Source organism: Pan paniscus, chromosome 4 (genome assembly GCF_029289425.2).
Source record: "Pan paniscus chromosome 4, NHGRI_mPanPan1-v2.0_pri, whole genome shotgun sequence".
NCBI classification, from domain to species: domain Eukaryota; kingdom Metazoa; phylum Chordata; class Mammalia; order Primates; family Hominidae; genus Pan; species Pan paniscus.
In genome coordinates, this window is record NC_073253.2 from 120,935,518 (window position 1) to 120,955,903 (window position 20,386).

Here is a 20,386-nt window from a genome sequence, read left to right on the forward strand (position 1 = left end):
ACTGCATCCACTGCCTCACTAGTATCATATCCTCAAACACAGAATATTAATACAAGTTCTCAGTGGCTTTCCTAACTAAAATAACCTACCGTGTGCAAAAGAGAAAAAAATGCAAAACTTATTGATAGATGATTTGTTCTGCCACAAAGCCATCAAGACTCTTTATATTCAATATGATTTGGGTAAATATAAGTTTCAAGTAGAGCAATATCTATGCTCATTTATTCTTCTTTATTATTTCCTCTAGTTTTGACTATTGAATTTTATTTGTCTTAGTTCTATGTTTTAAAATTATAATTTATCTTTTTTTAATGAGTGTAGTCTAAGTTGCCAAAGATCATGTGTGGACTGATATAAAAATTTTAAAAAGAAAAAGAAAGAAGGGAAAAAGAAAGGAAGGGAAAGGGAGGGGAGGGGAGGAGAGGGGAAGAAAGAAAAAGAAAAAAATGAGCGGGAAGGAAGGAGAAAGAAAGGACACAATTCTTACTGCAAATTGCCCTAGAGCTTAGAGAAAATTACAATTTCCTATTAATGTCAGGAAAGATAAAGATAGGGGAAGAGATGGATAAAAACCCAGGAAAGATACATGCCAAGGACAGTTTTTAGAACTCTGAAAAGTAACTCCTGCTCTTGTAGATGGAAATTGTATTCTTCATAAGAAAATATGTATAATAAACAAATTGCACTTTAACAAAACATCATTACTCTGTAAAGGCAATCACAGATTGACATGTATTACCAAAATTGACTTCAAAAATGATGACTTCAAAATTTAATTTCAGCTGTTAGAAGGGGAACAAAGAAGATATAAATAATAGACTGGTGGAGACTCTTCTTTTTCTTGGGAAATGGTTCCAAGGACACTACCATCTCCCTGACAACTCAGGAAGGTTTCCTACAACCTGAATTTTGGAAGATTATCTGTCATTTCAGGGAACACACTCCCCACAGTCTGTTCAGAAATCACTTCTCTGGTCACTTGCAACCAGAGCTGCTTGAAGCACAATAAGAGAGCACTGGCCCACCCTCCCCCACTGCATCATGTCTGGGAGTGCATGGCTGCAATTACAGGTGTCCACACAGCTGCATACTGTTTTAAAACTACTTTTCTATCTGCTGCCAGTGACTGTAAATTTAATGAGAGCACCTGCTGCCCTCTTACTTAGTTAATTCATAGTGATCTGCCTGAACTAAAGGAAATTTCAGAAAAGCCTCTGTTCTTCAATAACAAATTACCAGTCTCTACTTTGGCCTGAAGGGTCTTTGATTCATGTCATATTACACTTACACTAAGCACTGATGACAGTGGACACATTTAGTTTTTCTAAGTAGTGTTGGGGCTAGGGAACAGGAAATGACTACTAAGATTAAATAAAATGAGAAGATCAATTGTCTGCCTGAATATTGACAGCTGGGGAACTAGTCATCCTTGACCTCAGACATGAGGTATTTTTTTCACTGAGGGGTAAAAGCACTAGCTAATAATATTTTTGCCATAGTGATTGGCAGAGTGCAATAAAGATGTAGTATCATTTACTTTTTGAAAATAATTTAAAGCGATACAATAGAACAAAGATAGCCTTTCAACAAATGGCTCTGGAACAACTGGACTGTCATATGCAAAAATAAATAAATTAATTAATAAATCTAATGACAAATCTTATACCTCTCAAAAAAAATTAACTTAAAATGGATCATACACTGAATGTAAAACACAAAACCATTAAACTCCTAGAAGATAGCACAGGAGAAAATCTAGATGATCTTGGGTTTGACAATGACTTTTTAGATGTAACACAAAAGGTACAATCCATGAATGAAAGAATCGATAACCTGAACTTTTAAAATTAAAATTTTAAATGTCTTCTCTGTGAAAGACACTCTCAAGAATATGAAAAAAACAAGCCATAGATGGTGAGAAAAGTACTTGCAGAAAATATAGGTGATAAGGGCTTGTTATCCAAAATGTACAAAGAACTCTTAAAATTCAACATAAACAGCCCAATTGAATATCGGGCCAAAGACCTTAACAAACACCTCATCAAAGAAGATATACAAATGGCAAATAAACATATGAAAAAATGTGGCACATTATATCTCATCAGGGAAATACAAATTAAAATGACGATGAGCAACCTCTACAAACCTATTAGAATAGCCAAAATCCAGAACACTGACAACACCAAATGCTAATGAGGACATAGAGCACCAGAAACTCTCATTTATTGCTGGTAGGAATGTAAAATAATACAACCACTTTGGAAGACAATTTGTAATCTTTCTACAAAACTGAACATATTCTTGCCATAAGACCCAGCAATTGTGCTCTTTTGTATTTCCCAAATGAGATGTCCACACAGAAACCTGTACATGGATATTTATAGCAGCTTTATTCATAATTGCCAAAATGTGAAAGCAACTAAGATAGCCTTCAGTAGGTGAATGGATAAACTGTTAGACAATGGAATACTATTCCGCACCAAGAAGAAATGAGCTACCAAGCCATAAGACATGAAAGCTTCAAAGAAATTCAATCTTTGTTACTAAGTGAAAGAAGCCAATCTGAAAAGATTATATATTGTATGATTCCAATTATATGACTATATGACATTCTAGAAAAGGTGAAATCATGGAGACAGTAAAAAGATCAGTGATTGCCAGGGGTTTGAGGAAAGGGAGAAATGAATAGGAAGAACAGTGAAACCATCTGTAGATACTATAGTGCTGAATACATGTAGTTACATATTTGTCCAAACTTATACAACACCAAAGATGAATGCCAATGTAAACTGTGGACTTTGGGTGGTAATAATATGTCAATGTAGATTCATCTATTCTAACAAATACACCACTCTGGTGGGGTATGTTAATAATGGAGGAGGCTATGCATATGCATAAGGTAGGTGGTATATGGAAAATTGCTATACTTGCCTTTTAATTTTGCTATGAACCTAAAACTGCTCCAAAAATAAAGTCTATTTAAAAATTTATAGTTTGTTGCTTCAAATCTCCTTTACTTTCCAAATAACTATGATTATAACTTTTGTTTAGGCTTTATTTTAGGTTAGGACATACATGTGAAGCTTTGTTACATAGGTAAATTCATGTTGCTGGGGTTTGTTGTATGTGTTGTTTCATCACCCAGGTATTAAGGCTAGTACCCAATGGTTATTTTTTCCTCTGCTCTCCTTTCTCCCATCTTTCACCCTCAAGTAGATCCCAATATCTGTTGTTCCCGTCTTTGCATTTGTGAGTTCTCATCATTCAGCTCCCACTTATAAGAACATGAAGTACTTGGCTTTCAGTTCCTGTGTTAGTTTGCTAAGGATAATGGCCTCCACCTCCATCCATGTTCTTGCAAAAGACATTACCTCATTCTTTTTAATGACTGCATAGTAATTCCATGGGGTATATGTACTACAATTTCTTTATCCAATCTGTCATTGGTGGGTATTTAGGTTGATTCCATGTCTTTGCTATTGTGAATAGTGCTGCTGCAATGAACATTCGCATGAATGTGAATTTATGGTAGAATGATTTCTATTCCTCCGGGTATATACCCAGTAATGGGATTTGCTGGGTTGAATGGTAGTTCTGCTTTTAGCTCTTTGAGGAATCACCATACTGCTTGCCACAATGGTTCAACTAATTTACACTCACTCCAATAGTGTATAAGTCTTCCCTTTTGTCCACAACCTTGCCAGCATATGATTATAACTTTCATAAGCTAAATGCTTTTACTTTCACCCATCACACTATCTTATCTCAAGTAGCTTTGGAGACACTAGACAGTAGGACAAGAATAATAAAAACTTACAATAATTACGTCTAGGTTATTTTCTTAATAATACTTGCCACCATTTCATTCCTACCAAAATATTTCCCAAATGATATGTCTTTGGTTCTAAATTTGGATTGTTCTCATATTAAAGGGTCACTCATGAATCCACTCTAGAACAATCATAGCCTTGCACAGGGTCAGTGGATTCTATATGCAGGGTGATTCCCAGAATCCTCCTCCTCTCTTTTAACATTGAATGACTGATTACAAACTTTATGAAAAGTTAAGTACCAAGTAAATGAAAAAATGAGGTCAGATCTATTCACAGATTTTTATCTTTTTAAAATTCAACTTTATTGAGATATAATCTGTATAAAACAAAATGTATCCATTTACATTGTACAATTTGAAGAGACTTGACACTGAAGTAAAATCTACCAAAGCCTAAAAATAGAACATTCCTTCAGCCTCAAAAGTTTTTTTCTCTCATCCCAGCTAATTCCCCTTAATTTCCCAACTCTCAGCACCTGGTTCCAGGCAACCACTAATCATCTTTCTGTCGCTATAGTTTCATTTTCTCTTTTCTAGAATTTTATTGAAATGGAAACACAATATATATCCTTTTGCATCTGGCTTCTTTTCCTCAGCCTGTTTTTGAGATTATCTTATGTTGTTCCTTATATTATTAGTTTATTGTGTTTCTTCTCGATGTAGAGTAATATGCTATTGAATAAATATACATTATATTTATCCAGCCACTTGCTGATGGATATTTGGGTTGTTTCCTGTTTTTTGCTATTATGAGTAAAGCTGATATGAATATTTCTCTTCAGTAAATTCCTAGGAGTGAAAATGTTGCCTTGTGTATGTGTGTATGTATGTACGTGTGTGGATGTATTTTATTTTTACTTATTCATTAATAAACTGGCCTTTTTCCAAAGTTATTTTTACCTCCAGCAGTGTATGACAGCTCTTGTTACTACATAAAGTCTCCAACATTTAGTCTTGTCATTTAAAAAAAAACTTTTAGGCATTCTAGTTAATTTATAGCACTGTTTCATTTTGGTTTTAATTTCTATTTGATTACCAATAAAGTTGAACATATATCTGTGTGTTTCTTAACCATCCTTATATCTACTTTTGTGAATTATCTGCTCAAATCTCTTGCCCATTTTAAAATTTGATTATTTATCTTATGATATATTGTAATAGTTTTTAAGAATCTATTCTAAATTCAAGTACTTTGTTAGATACATATTTTGAGAACATATTCTCCCATTCTATGGCTTATCTATGTATTTCTTTAATAGCATATTATGAAAAACATTTTGAATTTTGTTGAAGTCCCACTTATCTACATTTTTTTATGATTTGTGCATCTTGCATCCTTTCTAACAGATCTTTGCCTTCTCCAATGCCACAAAGATTTTATTCTAGGTATTCTCTAGAATTTGTATAGTATTGGCTTTTGAGATTAGGTCTATTAATCCATTTTGAGTTTCCTCTTTTTCATATAGGAATCAAGTTGCTCAGCATGATTTGTTGAAAAGACCATCCTTTTTTATTTGAATTACCTTGGCAGCTGTATTAAAAATGAATTGACCAGGTGGTGACATCAGCCACATGGTGGAATAGGAAGCTCCTGATGCTCCCTCTACATATGGATGCACCAAATAAACATCTAGTTATGGATCAATTCCCTCTGAGAGAACGTCATAGATCAGTTAAGAGACTAACCACTGGGCTACTGAGAAAACATCCACATCAAACAGGTAGGGAAAGCTGAGGCACACTTGGGCACAGACCCTGCTCTAGGCATTAAATAATAAAATAGGAAAAATAATCCCTAATGCCCGGCTTCTCTCTATGGAGAAGCTTATGTATGTGTGTGTTTGGACCTCACATATAGAGCCCTAATTCTAAAGTTCCCTATGGATTAGTTCTCAAGTTTCTAACTCTGAGAATGGAGGGTAGGAGACACACATGAGTCTCTCTAGACCACAGGGAAAAGGCGGTGGTTTTATGCAGGTACATAAGCACTTCCACAAGCTTTATTCTCTAGGAGCAGTGCAGATAGGAGGCTTAAAAAACATAGTCTCCTATCTCTTCCTGGAGGGGACTTAAGACATACTCTTTCAGTGGCTACTTGGTGGCCTGGCTTCTAATTAACTTACATTGGGGAGTTAAGGGGGCAAACAAGTATTAGCTTACTGGCAGCCTGAGAAGCAGATCAGTACCTCTCAGGCCTTCAACATCCCCTCTGCCCAACCCCAGCCTGGCTCACTTCAGTGATAATTCCAGGCCTGAAAGGAGATTGACCATACTTTAAGTGCCCCAACTTTCACAGCTTTCACCTGAAGAGCTGCATCCTAAACCTCCTAGCTCTGGAAGCAGAGGGGACTGGTATATGAGTATCTCTCTAGAACACAGGAAAAAAAGTGGTGCTTATACATGGGCACAAAGGAACAGCAGAGGAGGGGCTTTAAAACTGCAATTCCCTGTTTCTTCCCAAAAGAGGTATATGATAGACTCTTCCAGTGGCTACTTGGTGGCCAAGCTTCTAACTAACTTGCATCAGGGACTTAAAGGGGCAGACAAGTATTAGCCCACTGACAGCCTGAGAAGCAGATTGGTACTTGCCAGGCCTTCTCCTTGGCTCACCCTAGTGATAATTCCAGGTTTATTAATCCTCCTGAAAGAAATTTGTCCACACATCAACACCCCAACTTTTTACATGTTTACTGGAAGGACTGCCTGCCAAACCTCCTAGCTCTAGGAGTAGAGAAGACTAAGTATATGTGAGACTCTCTAGACCACAAAAAAAGTGACAGTTTCATGTGGGCACGTGAGCACTTGCAGGGAATTTATCTGTCAGGAGCAGCACAGAGAAGGGGCTTTGAAAACACAGCTCTCAGTTTCTCCCTGGAAGGGGATTATACCATGTGTTGAGCACCCCAACTCTTATAGCTACCTACCAAAGGATTCCATACCAAATCTCTTAGCCCCAGAGCAAAATGGACTAGGTATATGTAAGACTCTCAGATCACAAAACAAAGAAGTGGTTTTAAACAGGTATGCAAATACCCCCTTGGAATAGTGCAGAGAGGAGACAGGAACAGGCATTTCCCATTTACTTTCCAGAAGGGTCTTATAGCACACATTTCCAGTGGCCACTTGATAACCTGGCTTCTAACAAACTTGCATCAAGGAGCTAACAGTGTAAACAAACAATAGCTCTCTGGCAGCCTGAGCGAGAGCTTGGCACAAAATAAGCCTTTCTTCTGGCTCAACCCAGTGATAAATCCAAGTCTACTCGTTCTTACTGAAAGAGTTTCGGTCATACACTGAGTGTGTTACAACTTTCACAGCTTACACTCAAGGGACTGTCACCGTAAAGACCTAGCTTTGGAATTGATGGGGCTTTGCATTTCTAATAGGCATAGACCACAGAAAACAAAGAGGCCCACTTTCAGCATCTATCTCCCCAAGATCAGAGGGTGCAGCCTGAATGTGAGTATAGGCATTTACCACAAATTCTTTCTCTGGCTTAGTGCAGAGAGAGTGGGAGATAGCACCTGTGTTCAGCCTCATTGTGAAGATAGGAGAAACTAGAACACACATTCAACATACCAACACACCAGCTATAGCTAGACAGTCTGGCTTCTGCCTTACCGGTTTTGGGATACTGACAGTATGTGGCACATCCTAACCTTCAGGGGGCCACCAAAAACAGCAGTCTAGACAAATGCAAAGATTCAAGACGCACCTTAAAATCTCTGGCCAGACAGATTAGTGAGCTCTTTCTTCTATATGAGTGTAGTTTGACAAGACTGGAAGAGGTAGTTGTCATATCTAACATGCAAAAGCCAACACAGAGAGTTAGGAAAAATGAAGAAATGGGGATATATTCCAAATGAAAGAACAAGATAAATTTTCAAAAAACAACCCAAGTACAGTGGAGATATATGGTTTACCTTACAGAGAACTCAAAATAATAATCATGAAGATGCTCACCAGGGTCAAGAGAGCAAAGAAAGAACAAATTGAGAAATTTAACAAAGAAATGGGAAGTATAAATAATTACCAGAGATTGTATAGCTGAAAAATATGAAATAAACTAAATAATTCAATAGAGGGATTCATTAGCAGACTAGATCAAGCAGAAGAAAGGATTACTAAACTCAAAACAGTTAACTGGAAACCATACAGTCTGAAGAGCCAAAAGAAAAAAAGAATGAAAAGAAGTGAGAATAGTTTAAGAGACTTATGGAACACCATCAAGCATAACAACATACACATTATTGGTGTCTCGGAAGAAGGGAGAGACAGAGACAGACAACGTATTCAAAGAGATTGGCCTGGTGTGGTGGCTCATGCCTGTAATTTTAGCACTTTGGGAGGCCGAGGCGGGTGGATCACTTGAGGTCAGGAGTTCAAAACCATCCTGGCCAATACAGTGAAATCCCATCTCTACTAGAAATACAAAAATTAGCTGGGCATGTTGGTGCATGCTTGTAATCCCAGTTACTCAGGAGACTGAAGCAGGAGAATAGCTTGAACTCAGGAGACAGAGGTGGCAGTGAGCCAAGATTGTGACAATGCACTCTAGCCTGGGTGACAGAGAAAGACCGCATCTTAGAAAAAAAAAAGAGAAAAGAAATAATAGCAGAACATTTTCCAAGCCTGAGGAAGACAATAGAAATACAAATCCAGGAAGCCCAAAGGACACCAAACGAGATGAATTTGAGGAGACTTACATTCAGACACATCATAATCAAATTGTCAAAATTAAAGACAAAGAGTTGTGAAAGCAGCAAAGGAAAAGAAAATCATTACATACAAAAGAACCCCCATAAAATTATTACTGGAGTTGTCTGCAGAAGCCTTGTAAACCAGAAGGGAATGAGATAATATATTCACAATTCTACAAGAAAATATTTTCAGCCAAGAATACTGTATCCAGCTACCCAGTCTTTCAAAAATAAAAGCATGATAAAAACTCATGCAGAGAAAGAAAACATGAGAGTTTGTCACTGCCAAGTCTGCCTTAGAAATGCTATAGGGAGACAGAGTGAGACTCCATCTCAAAAAAAAAAAAAAAAGAAAGAAAAAAAGAAAGAAATGCTATATGGGGGTTCTTCAAACTAAAAGAAGACATTAATCAGTAACATGAAAGTATACAAAAATGTAAAACTCACTCATTGTCAAAACAAAACACACTAATACTATAATGGAGGTAGGTAAATCAATTATATCTGTAGTATAAAAGTAAAAGAGCAAAACTATGAAAAACAACTAAAGCTACAATAATTTATTAAGGGATACAATTTTTTTAAAAAATGTAAATTGTGACGTTAAAACCATAAAACATGGGAGGAAGGGGAGTAAAATTGTAGTTTGTATATGTGATCAAAATTAAGATGTTACAGCATAAAATAGCCAGTTATACTTAAGATATTTTATGTAAGCCATGAGGTAACCAAAAAACAAATGCCTATAATAGATACATAAAAAATAAAAAGAAAAGATCTAACACATACCACTACAGAATGCCATTAAACCACAAAGGAAGAAAACAATGAAAGAAGAAAGGAACAAAAAACAACCAGAAAACAATTAACCAAATGGCACTAGTAAGTACTTACCTAACAATAATTACTTGGAATGTGAATGGATTAAATTCTTAAATCAAAAGACATGGAGTGGCTGAATGGATTTTTTTTAAAAAAAAAGATCCAATTATATTCTTTTTATAAGAAACTAAATTCACTTAAAGGACACTCAAAGACAAAGTGAGGGGATGGAAAAAGATATTCTATGCAAATGGAAACCAAATGAGAGCAGGGGTAGCTATACCCATGTCAGACAAAATAGACATTAGATCAAAAGCTTTAAAAGAGACAAAGAAGATAATTATTAACTTCATCAAGAAGATATAAGCAGCAGATGGTGGATAGGAGACAGGGCTGCCAAGCAGCTCCCACTTGGACTGACAGAACAGCATGTGGAGACACACCACTCCTGCAGGAACCACTGCAGATATGTACCAGGAAAACCAAATGAAAGAAGAATCCTTTGAAAGAAGTGGCAGGTCACTTCAAATTCTGTGAAACAGGTGAAAAACTCTGATCACAAAAGACATAAACCCTTGAGAGCTTTATGACCCTGCCCATTGCCTGTGAAACCCAAATACTTATCCTGGCCAACTTAAGGCAAGCTTATATTCACCTTCTATTATGGACGCTGGTGCTGTCTTGAAAGCACCACCTCCTGGCTTGAGGCCAATCAATTCAGGACATTACAGCTACTCACGACAGAACAACCCAGCTCCAAGGAAGGAGAAAACAACAGCTAATTCCACTGTCTGCAACATCCTGGCTAACCAGTGGTCTTGAATCTGTCCACATGACAATTTCACTTTCAGCATTCGAGAAAACCAGCACACGAAATGTATCTACAACTAAGGAATCTCAGAGAGTCTACTTCCCTCCCCTGCCACCTCCTCCAGAGCAGGTACTGGTCTCCATGGCTGGGAGACTTGAAGATGGATAACACCACAGAACTCTTCACAGACATTCCCCAGCACCAGCTCAGAGCCTGGTAGCCCCACTGAGTGACTAGACACAGAAGAGCAATAACAATCACTGCAGTCTGGCTCACAGGAAGCCCCATCCCTAGGGGAAGAGGGAGTGCACCACATCAAGGGATCACCGTATGGGACAAAAGAATCTGAACAACAGCACTTGAGTTCCAGATTTTTCCACTAAAATAGTCTATCCAAATGAGAAGAAATCAGAAAAGCAATTCTGGTAATATGACAAAACAAGGTTCTGTAACACCCCCAGAAGACATTAGCTCTCTAGCAATGGATCCAAACCAAGAAGAAACCTCTGAATTGCCAGAAAAGAAATTCAGAAGGTTGATTATTAAGCTACTCAAAGAAATACAAGAGAAAAGTGAAAAACAACTTGAAGAAATTTTAAAAAATAATACAAGATATGAATGAAAATGCTCCACAGAAATAGATTTCACAAAGAAAAGACAATCACAATTTCTGGAAATGAAAGACACACTTGCAGAATAACAAAATCCACAAGAAAGGCTCACTAATAGAATCAAACAAGTAGAATAAAGAAATTCAGAAATTGAAGACAAGCTTTTCTAATTAACACAATCAGACAAAGACCAAAAAAATTGTAAAAACTGAACAAAGCCTCCAAGAAATTTGAGATTATGTTAAATGCCTAAACCTAAGAAAAATTGGTGTTCCTGAGGAGGAAGAGAAATCTACAAGTTTGGAAAACATATTTGAGGGAATAATCTAGGAAAACATCCCCAGCCTCACTAGAGATCTAAATATCCAGATACAAGAAGCTCAGAGAACACCTGGGAAATACATCTCAAAAAAAAAATCATCACTCAGGCACACAGTAATCATGTTATCTAAAGTCAAAACAAAGGAAAGGATCTTAAGAGCCTTAAGGCAAAAGCATTGATAACCTATAAAGGAAAACCTATCAGATTAATGGATTTCTCAGCAGAAACCCTATAAACCAGAAGGGACTGGGGTCCTATCTTTAACCTCCTCAAACAAAATAATTGTCAGCCAAGAATTTTGTATCCAGAAAATTAAGCTTCATATATGGAGAGAAAAAATCTTTTTCAGACAAACAAATGCTGAGAGAATTGCCACTTCCAAGTCAGCACTACAAGAAATGCTAAAAGAAGTTCAAAATATTGAAACAAAACCTTGAAATATGACAAAATAGAACCTCCTTGAAGCATAACTCTCACAGGGCCTATAAAAAAATAGGTATTTAGTAAACAAGTAGCATGATGAATAAAACAGTACCTCATATCTCAATACTAACATTGAATGTAAATGGCCTAAATGGTCCACTTAAAAGATACAGAATGGCAGAACAAATAAGAATTGACTAAGCAAGTACTTGCTGTCTTCAAGAGACTCACCTAACACATAAGGACTCACATGAACTCAAGGTAAAGGGGTGAAAAAAGATATTCCATACAAATAAACACCAAAAGCAAGCAGGAGTAGCTATTCTTATACCAGACAAAATGAACTTTAAAACAACATCAGATAAAGAAGACAAAGAGGGATATTATATAATGATAAAACGATCAGTCCAATAGGAAAAATATCACAATCCTAAGTATATGTGTACCTAATGCGGGAGCTCCCAAATTTATAAAACAACTACTACTAGACATAAAAAATGAGATAGATGGCAACACAATAATAGTGGGGGACTTTAATACTCCACTGACAGCACTAGACAGGTCATCAAGACAGAAAGTCTAAAAAGAAACAACAAATTTAAACTACACCCTAGAACAAATGGACTTAATGTATATTTTCATAACATTCTACCCAACAACTGCAGAATATACATTCTTTTCATCAGAACATGGAACATTCTCCAAGATAGACCATCTGATAGGCCACAAAACAAGTCTCAATAAATTTAAGAAAATTGAAGTTATATCAAACACCCTCTGAGACCACAGTGGAATAAAATTGAAAATTAACTCCAAAAGGAACACTACATTCAAAACTATACAAATATATGTAAATTAAATAATCTGTTCCTGAATGACCATTGGGTCAACAATGAAATCAAGAAGGGAAATTAAAAATTCTTTGAACTGAACAACAATATTGATACAACTTATCAAAACCTCTGGGATACAGCAAAAACCGTACCAACAAGAAAGTTTATAGTATTAAATGCCTACATCAAAAAGTCTGAAAGAGCACAAATAGACAATCTAAGGTCACACCTCAAGGAACTAGAGAAATAAGAACAAACTAAACCTAAACCCAACAGAAGAAAAGAAATAACAAAGATCAGAGCAAAACTAAATTAAATTGAACCAAAAATACCTACAAAAGATAAATGAAACAAAAAGCTGGTTCTTTGAAGAGATAAAAAAAAATTGATAGACAATTGGTGAGATTAACCAAGAAAATAAGAGAGAAGATCCAAACAAGCTCATTTAGAAACAAAATGGCAGAGATACCACAGAAAGACAAAAGATCATTCAAGGCTACTATGAATGATCCATTACACACACATACATACTAGAAAATCTAGAGGAGATGAATAAACTTCTGGAAATACACAACCCTCCTAGATTAAATCAGGGGAAAATAGACACTGAACACATCAATAACAAGTAGCAAGACTGAAACAGTAATAAAATTATTGCCAGAAAAAACATCCAGGACCAGATGGATACACAGCTAAATTCTATCAGGTATTCTAAGAAGAATTGGTACCAATCTTACTAAATCCTCCCTAAATCGTTATATGAAGCCAATAGCATCCTAATACCAAAACCGGGAAAGGACATAACAAAAAGAGAAAACTACAGACCAATATCCCTGATGACCATAGATGCAAAAATTCTCAACAAAATACTAGCTAACTGAATCAACAATATATGAAAAAGATAATGCACCATAATCAACTGGTTTATCATACCAAGGATGCAAGAATGGTTTAACATATGCAAGTTAATAGATGTGACACATTGCATAAAGAGAATTAACAATGAAGATCAGATGATCATCTCAATAGACACAGAAAAAGCATTTGACAAAATCCAGCATCTCTTTATGATTAAAATTATCAACAAAATCAGCATAGAAGGGACATACCTCAAGGTAAGAAAAGCCATTTATGACAAACCCACAGCCAACATTGTTCTGAATGAGGAAAAGTTGAAAGCATTCCCTCTGAGTACTGGAACACGACAAGGACGCCCACTTTCATCACTTCTATTCAATATAGTACTGGAAGTCCTAGCCAGAGCAATAAGACAACAGAAAGAAATAAAAAGCATCCAAACTGGAAAAGAGGAAGTCAAACTGTCACTGTTTGCCAATGATGTGATCATATACCTAGAAAACCCTAAAGCCTCATCCAAAAAGCTTCTGGATCTGATAAATGATCAGGATACAAAATCAATGTACAAAAATCAGTAGCACTGCTATACACCAACAACAACCAAGCAGAGGATCAAATCAAAAACGTAACCCCTTTTACCACAGCCACAAAACAAAACAAAACAAAACAAAACAAAAACTTAGCAATATACCTAACCAAAGAGGTGAAAGATCTCTACAAGGAAAACTACAAAATACTGCTGAAAGAAATCATAGACAACAAATACAAATAAACGGAATGCTCATGAATGGGTAGAATCAATATTGTGAAAATGACCATACTGCCAAAAGCAACCTATAGATTCAATGCAATTCCCATCAAAATACCACAATGTATTATTCACAGAACAAGACCAAACAATCCTAAAATTCATATAGAACCAAAAAGGAACTCACATAGCTAAAGTAAGACTAAGCAAAAAAAAAAAAAAAAAAAAACAAATTTGGAGGCATAGCATTGCCCAATTTCAAACTGTAATACAAAGCTATAGTTACCAAAACAGCATGGTACTGGTATAAAAATAGGCACATAGACCAATGGAACAGAATAGAGAACCCAGAAATGAAGCCAAATATTTACAGCCAACTGATCTTGAACAAAGCAAACAAAAACAAAATGGGAAAAGAACACGCTACTCAACAAATAGTGGTAGGATAATTGGCAAGCCACATGCAGAAGAATGAAGCTGAATCCTCATCTCTCACCTTATATATAAAATCAACTCAAGACTGATGAAAGACTTAAATCTATGACCTGAAACCTTAAAAATTATAAAAGATAACATCAGAAAAATTTTTCTTGAGTTTGCTTAGGCAAATACTTCATGACCAAGAACCCAAAAGTAAATACAACAAATACAAAGATAAATAGATGGGACTTAATTAAATGAAAATGCCTCTGCACAACAAAAGAAATAGAGTAAAAAGACAACACAAGAGTGGGAGAAAATCTTTGCAAACTATGCATCTGACTAAGGACTAATATCCAAAATCTACAAAGAATTCAAATGAATCAGCAAGAAAAAAAAAAAAAGCAATCGCATCAAAAAGTAGGCAAAGGACATGAATAGAGATAATTCTCAAAAGAAGATATACAAATGGCCAACAAACATATGAAAAAAATGCTCAAAATCACTAATTATCAGGGAAATGCAAATCAAAACCACAATGAGATACCACCTTACTCCTACAGGAATGGCCATAATTTTAAAAATCAAAAAATGATAGATGTTGGTGAGGATGTAGTGAAAAGGGAACACTTTTACACTGTTGGTGGGAATGTAAACTTGTACAACCGCTATGGAAAACAGTATGGAGATACCTTAAAGTACAAAAAGTAGAACTACTGTTTGATCCAGCAATCCCTCTATGGGTATCTATTCAGAGAAAAAAAAAGTCATTATATGAAAAAGACCCTTGCACATTGATGTTTATAGCAGCACAATTTACGACTGCGAAAAAATGGGGCCAACTTAAATGCCCATCAACCAATGAGTTGATAAAGAAAATGAAATGCTACTCAGCCTTAAAAAGGAATGAAATTATGGCATTCACAGCAACCTGGATGGAGTTGGAGACCATTATTCTAAGTGAAGAAACTTAGGAATGGAAAACCAAACATCATATGTTCTCACTTATAAGCATGAGGATGCAAAAGTATAAGAATGACACAGTGGACTTTGGGGACTTGGGAAGAAGAGTGGGAAGGGGTGAGGGATAAAACACTATAGAATCGGTGCAGGGTACACTGCTTGGGTGATGGATGCACCAAAATCTCAGAAATCATCACTAAAGAACTTTCCCATACAACCAAACACTGCCTGTTTTCCCAAACTATTTATATTTTTGTTAAAACAAGAGAATACAGAAATTGTAAGTATATATGTACCCAACATTGGAGCACCTTATATATAAAGCATATGTTATATATAATGTACCTAAATATATAAAGCATACTTTAAAATATCTAATACCTAAATATATAAAGCATACGTTAAAATATCTGAAGAGAGACCTGGATGGCAACACATTAATAGGAGATGATTTCAATATTCCATTTTCAACACGAGATATTCAGACAGAAAAGCAAGGAGGAAACATTGGACTTGAACTACACTCTAGACCAAATGGACCCAATGGATATATAAGAACATTCCACCCAAGAGCAACAGGATAAACTTTCTTCTCAGGGCACACAGAATATTCTTCAAGGTAGATCATATGTTAAGCCACAAAACAAGTCTTAACAAATTTAAGACAACTGAAATCATAGCAAGTGTCTTTTCTCAACACAATGGTATTAAACCAGAAATCAATAACAGGAGGAATCATGGAAAATTAATAAATACACATAAATTAAGCAATATGCTCCTGAACAACTATTGAATCAAAAAGTTAAAGGAGGAATTAAAATATATATCATGAGACAGACAAAAGCGGAAACACAGAATACCAAAACTTATGGGATACAGCAGAAGCAGTTCTAAGAGGAAAGTTTATAACAATAAATATCTAATCAAAAAAGAAGAAAGATCTCTGAAAAACAACCAATGTTATACCTAAGGGAACTAAAACAAACAGAATGAACTAAGCTCAAAGTTAGCAAAAGGAAAAAAGTAGAAAAGATCGGAGCAGAAAAAAATGAAATGGAGACTAGAAAAATTATAAGATTAACAAAGCTAAGAGTTGTTTTTTAAAAGATAAACAAAATTGACAAATCCTTAGCTAGAACAATTGAGAAAAAAGGGAAGACTCAAGTAAACTAGACATGAAGGACAGTCATTACAAATGATAACAGAAATAGAAAAGATCATAAAAGACTACTATGAACAATTATACTCCAACACATTGGACAATCTAGAAGAAAGTGGATAAATGGATAACCTACCAAAACTGAATCACAAAGAAATTGAAAATCTGAACAGACCAATAATGAGTAAAAAGATTAAACCAGTAATTTGAAGTTTTCCATCAAAGAGAAGCCCGTGGCCAAATGGCTTTATGGCTGAGTTCTACCAAACATGTAAATAATACCTACTACCAATCTTTCTTAAATTTGTCCAAAAACTGAAGGGAAGGGAATACTTACAAAGTCATTTTATGAGACTGGAAATGCCCTGACACTAAAGCCAGACCAAGACACTACAAAAACAGAAAACTACAGGTCAGTATCACTGATAAACATGGATGCAAACATTTTCAACAAAATACTAGCAATTCTGTTCAACATAGTACTAGAAGTCTTAGCCAGAGAAAATAGGCAAGAGAAAGGAACAAAATGTATGTAAATAAGAAAAAAAATTGAAATTATCTTTGTTTGCTGACAATATGATCTCACATATAGAAAACCCTAAAGATTTCACCAGTAAACATTTATAGCTGAAGAACAAATTCAGCAAAGTTTCAGGATACAAAACCAAATTACAAAAGTGAGTAGTCTTTCAGTACACCAACAAGGAAATTAAGAAAACAATTCTACTTATAGTATCATACAGGGCCGGGTGTGGTGGCTCACGCCTGTAATCCCAGCACTTTGGGAGGCCAAGGAGGGCAGATTGCAAGGTCAAGAGATTGAGACCATCCTAGCCAACATGGTGAAACCTCGTGTCTACTAAAAATACAAAAATTAGCTGGGCATAGTGGTGCGTGCCTGTAGTCCCAGCTACTCAGGAGGCTGAGGCAGAAGAATAGCTTAAACCCAGGAGGCGGGGTTGCAGTGAACCGATTTCATGCCACTGAACTCCAGCCTGACGACAGAGCGAGACTCCACCTCAAAAAAAAAAAAAAAATCATACAAAATATAAAATACTTGGGAATAAATTTAACTAAGAAAGTGAAAGATATGTCTACTGAAAAGTTATATAAAACATAAATGAAAGAAGACACAAATAAATGGAAATACATCTTGTGTTCATGGATTGGAAGGATTAACATTTTTTAAATGTCTATACTGCCCAAAGTGAGATACAGATTTAATGCAATCCCTATCAAAATTTGCTTATTCTTCATAGAAATACCAAAAGCATTACTAAACTTCATATGGAATCCCAAAAGAAGACAAATAGCCAAAGCAACCTTGAGCAAAAAGAACCTTGAGCAAAAGAACAAGCTGAAAGCATCATACTACCAGATTTCAAAATATATTATTTGTATAGTATAACAACTGCATGGTACTGTCATTAAAAGCAAATATATGAACTAATGGAATAGGATAGAGAGCCCAGAAATAAACCCACACAGCTACAGTCAATTGATTTTCAGTGAAAATGCCAAGAACTCACAATGGGGAAGGACAATCTATTTAACAAATGAGAGCTTAGAAAAGCGGATATCCACATGCCGAAGAGCGAAAATAGACACTTACCTTATCCTTTACACAAGTTTCAACTCGAAATGGATAAAAGACTTAAATGTAAAACCCGACACTGTAAAACTAACAAAAGAAAACAGAGGAAAATCTGCATGGCATTGGTCTGCACAGTGATTTCTTGGATATGACCTCAAAATCACAGACAAGAAAAACAAAAATAGACAATGGGATTGTATCAAACTACAAAGCTTCTGCATAGCAAAGGAAGCAATAAATATAAAGAGACAACCTGCAGGCTGAGAGAAAATACTTGTAAATTATACATTAGATAAGGGGCTAATATCCAAAATATACCAGAAACTCAAACTATTGAACAATAAAGATCAAATAACCCTATTTTAAAAATGGACAAAGAACTTGAATAGACATTTCTCAAAAAAAAAAAAAAGACATACAAATGGGCAACAGATATATTTTTAAAGTACTCAAATTCTGCAATCAGAGAAATGCAAATAAAAGTAACAAGGAGATATCACATCACAACTGTTAGATTGGGTATTATCAAAAGCATGAAAGATTACAAATGTTGGCGAGGAGAAAGGGAATCCTTGTACACTGTTGTGGTATTGTAAATTAGTTCAGCCATTTTGAAAAACATTATGGAGGTTCCTAAGAAACTAAAAATAGAATTACCAAATGATCCAGCAATCCCACTTCTGTGTGTATACTTAGAGGAATTGAAGTCAGTATGTCAAAGAGATGTCTGCACTGTCATGTTTATTGCAGCATTATTCACAATAGCTAAGATATGGAAATAACCAAGATGTTCATCAGTGGATGAATGGATTTTTAAAACTCTAATATGTATATACAAATGGAATAATATTCAACCTTAAGAAAAAACCTGGAAATTCTGTCATTTGTGAAAACATGCATGAAACTAGAGGACTGTTTTTTTTTTTTTTTTTTTTTTTTTTTCTTTTTTTTGAGACAGAGTCTCGCTCTGTCACTCAGGCTGGAGTGCAGCGGCACGATCTCGGCTCACTGCAAGCTCCGCCTTCTGGGTTCACGCCCTTCTCCTGCCTCAGCCTCCCGAGTAGCTGGGACTACAGGCACCCGCCACCACGTCTGGCTAATTTTTTTGTATTTTTAGTAGAGACGAGGTTTCACTGTGTTAGCCAGGATGGTCTCGATCTCCTGACCTTGTGATCCGCCCGCCTCAGCCTCCCAAAGTGCTGGGATTATAGGCATAAACCACCGCACCCGAAACTAGAGGACATTATGTTAAGAGAAATACTGCAGACACAGGAAGATAAATACTGAACAATCTCACTTATATGTGCAATCTATAAAAGTAAAACTCAGAAGTAGTGAGTAGAATGGTGCTTGCCAGAGGCTGGGAGTTCGAGGTGGATAGGGAAAGAAAAGATGACATTGGTAAATGGGTACAAAGTTTCAGTTAGGTAGGAGAAATAAGTTCTGGAATTCTATTGCATACCATGATTACTATAGTTAATAATGATGTATTATATATTTCAAAATAGCTAAAAAGATTTTAAAGTTCTCACAAGGAAATAATTGTTGAGGTGATAGTATTATACTAATTATCCTGATTTGATCATTCCATAATGTAAATGGGTATTGAAAAGTAACATACAGCATATATATAACTGTCAATTTTTAAAAATGTAAAAAAATTAAAGTTGCTATAAACATTCAGAAAATTAACTGACCATATTGTTGTGGTGAATTTCTTATATAGTTGGGAATTCATTTTTATACCCAGTCTGATTACCTCTGCCTTTTACAATGTTTACACTCCTGTGATTTTGATGTATTTAGATGTTCAGACTCATGTGAATTTAATGTAATTAATATGCTTCTGTTTGAATTAACCATTTTGCTATATGTAAGGAATATTTTTCCTACTAGTTCTTTATTTTATTCCTTTTTTACATTTTGGAAGGTCTGTGTACTTCTTTTTTATTGTATCTATACTATTTGTCTGTACGATATATCTCCATGCTTCATCTACTAAGTGCTTGTCCTAGAGTTCATAACATGCATCATTAACTTAGCATAGTATACTTTCCGGTAATAGTATACTAATTCCAGTATCATCTAAGAATATTTTTCTTTCCTTTGTACTATGCAGAGTCATGCAATTAGCATATGCAGATGTAAGTCAAGAACATTTTGCTCACAGAGATTTAGAATCTCTCAAAATAGTCATTGTATCCATCAGTATAAATTAGCCTTTGTCTCAAAAAGTTAAGAAAGGGAATAAAAATATGATGAAAGGGTACATTAGTTAAGACTACATAAT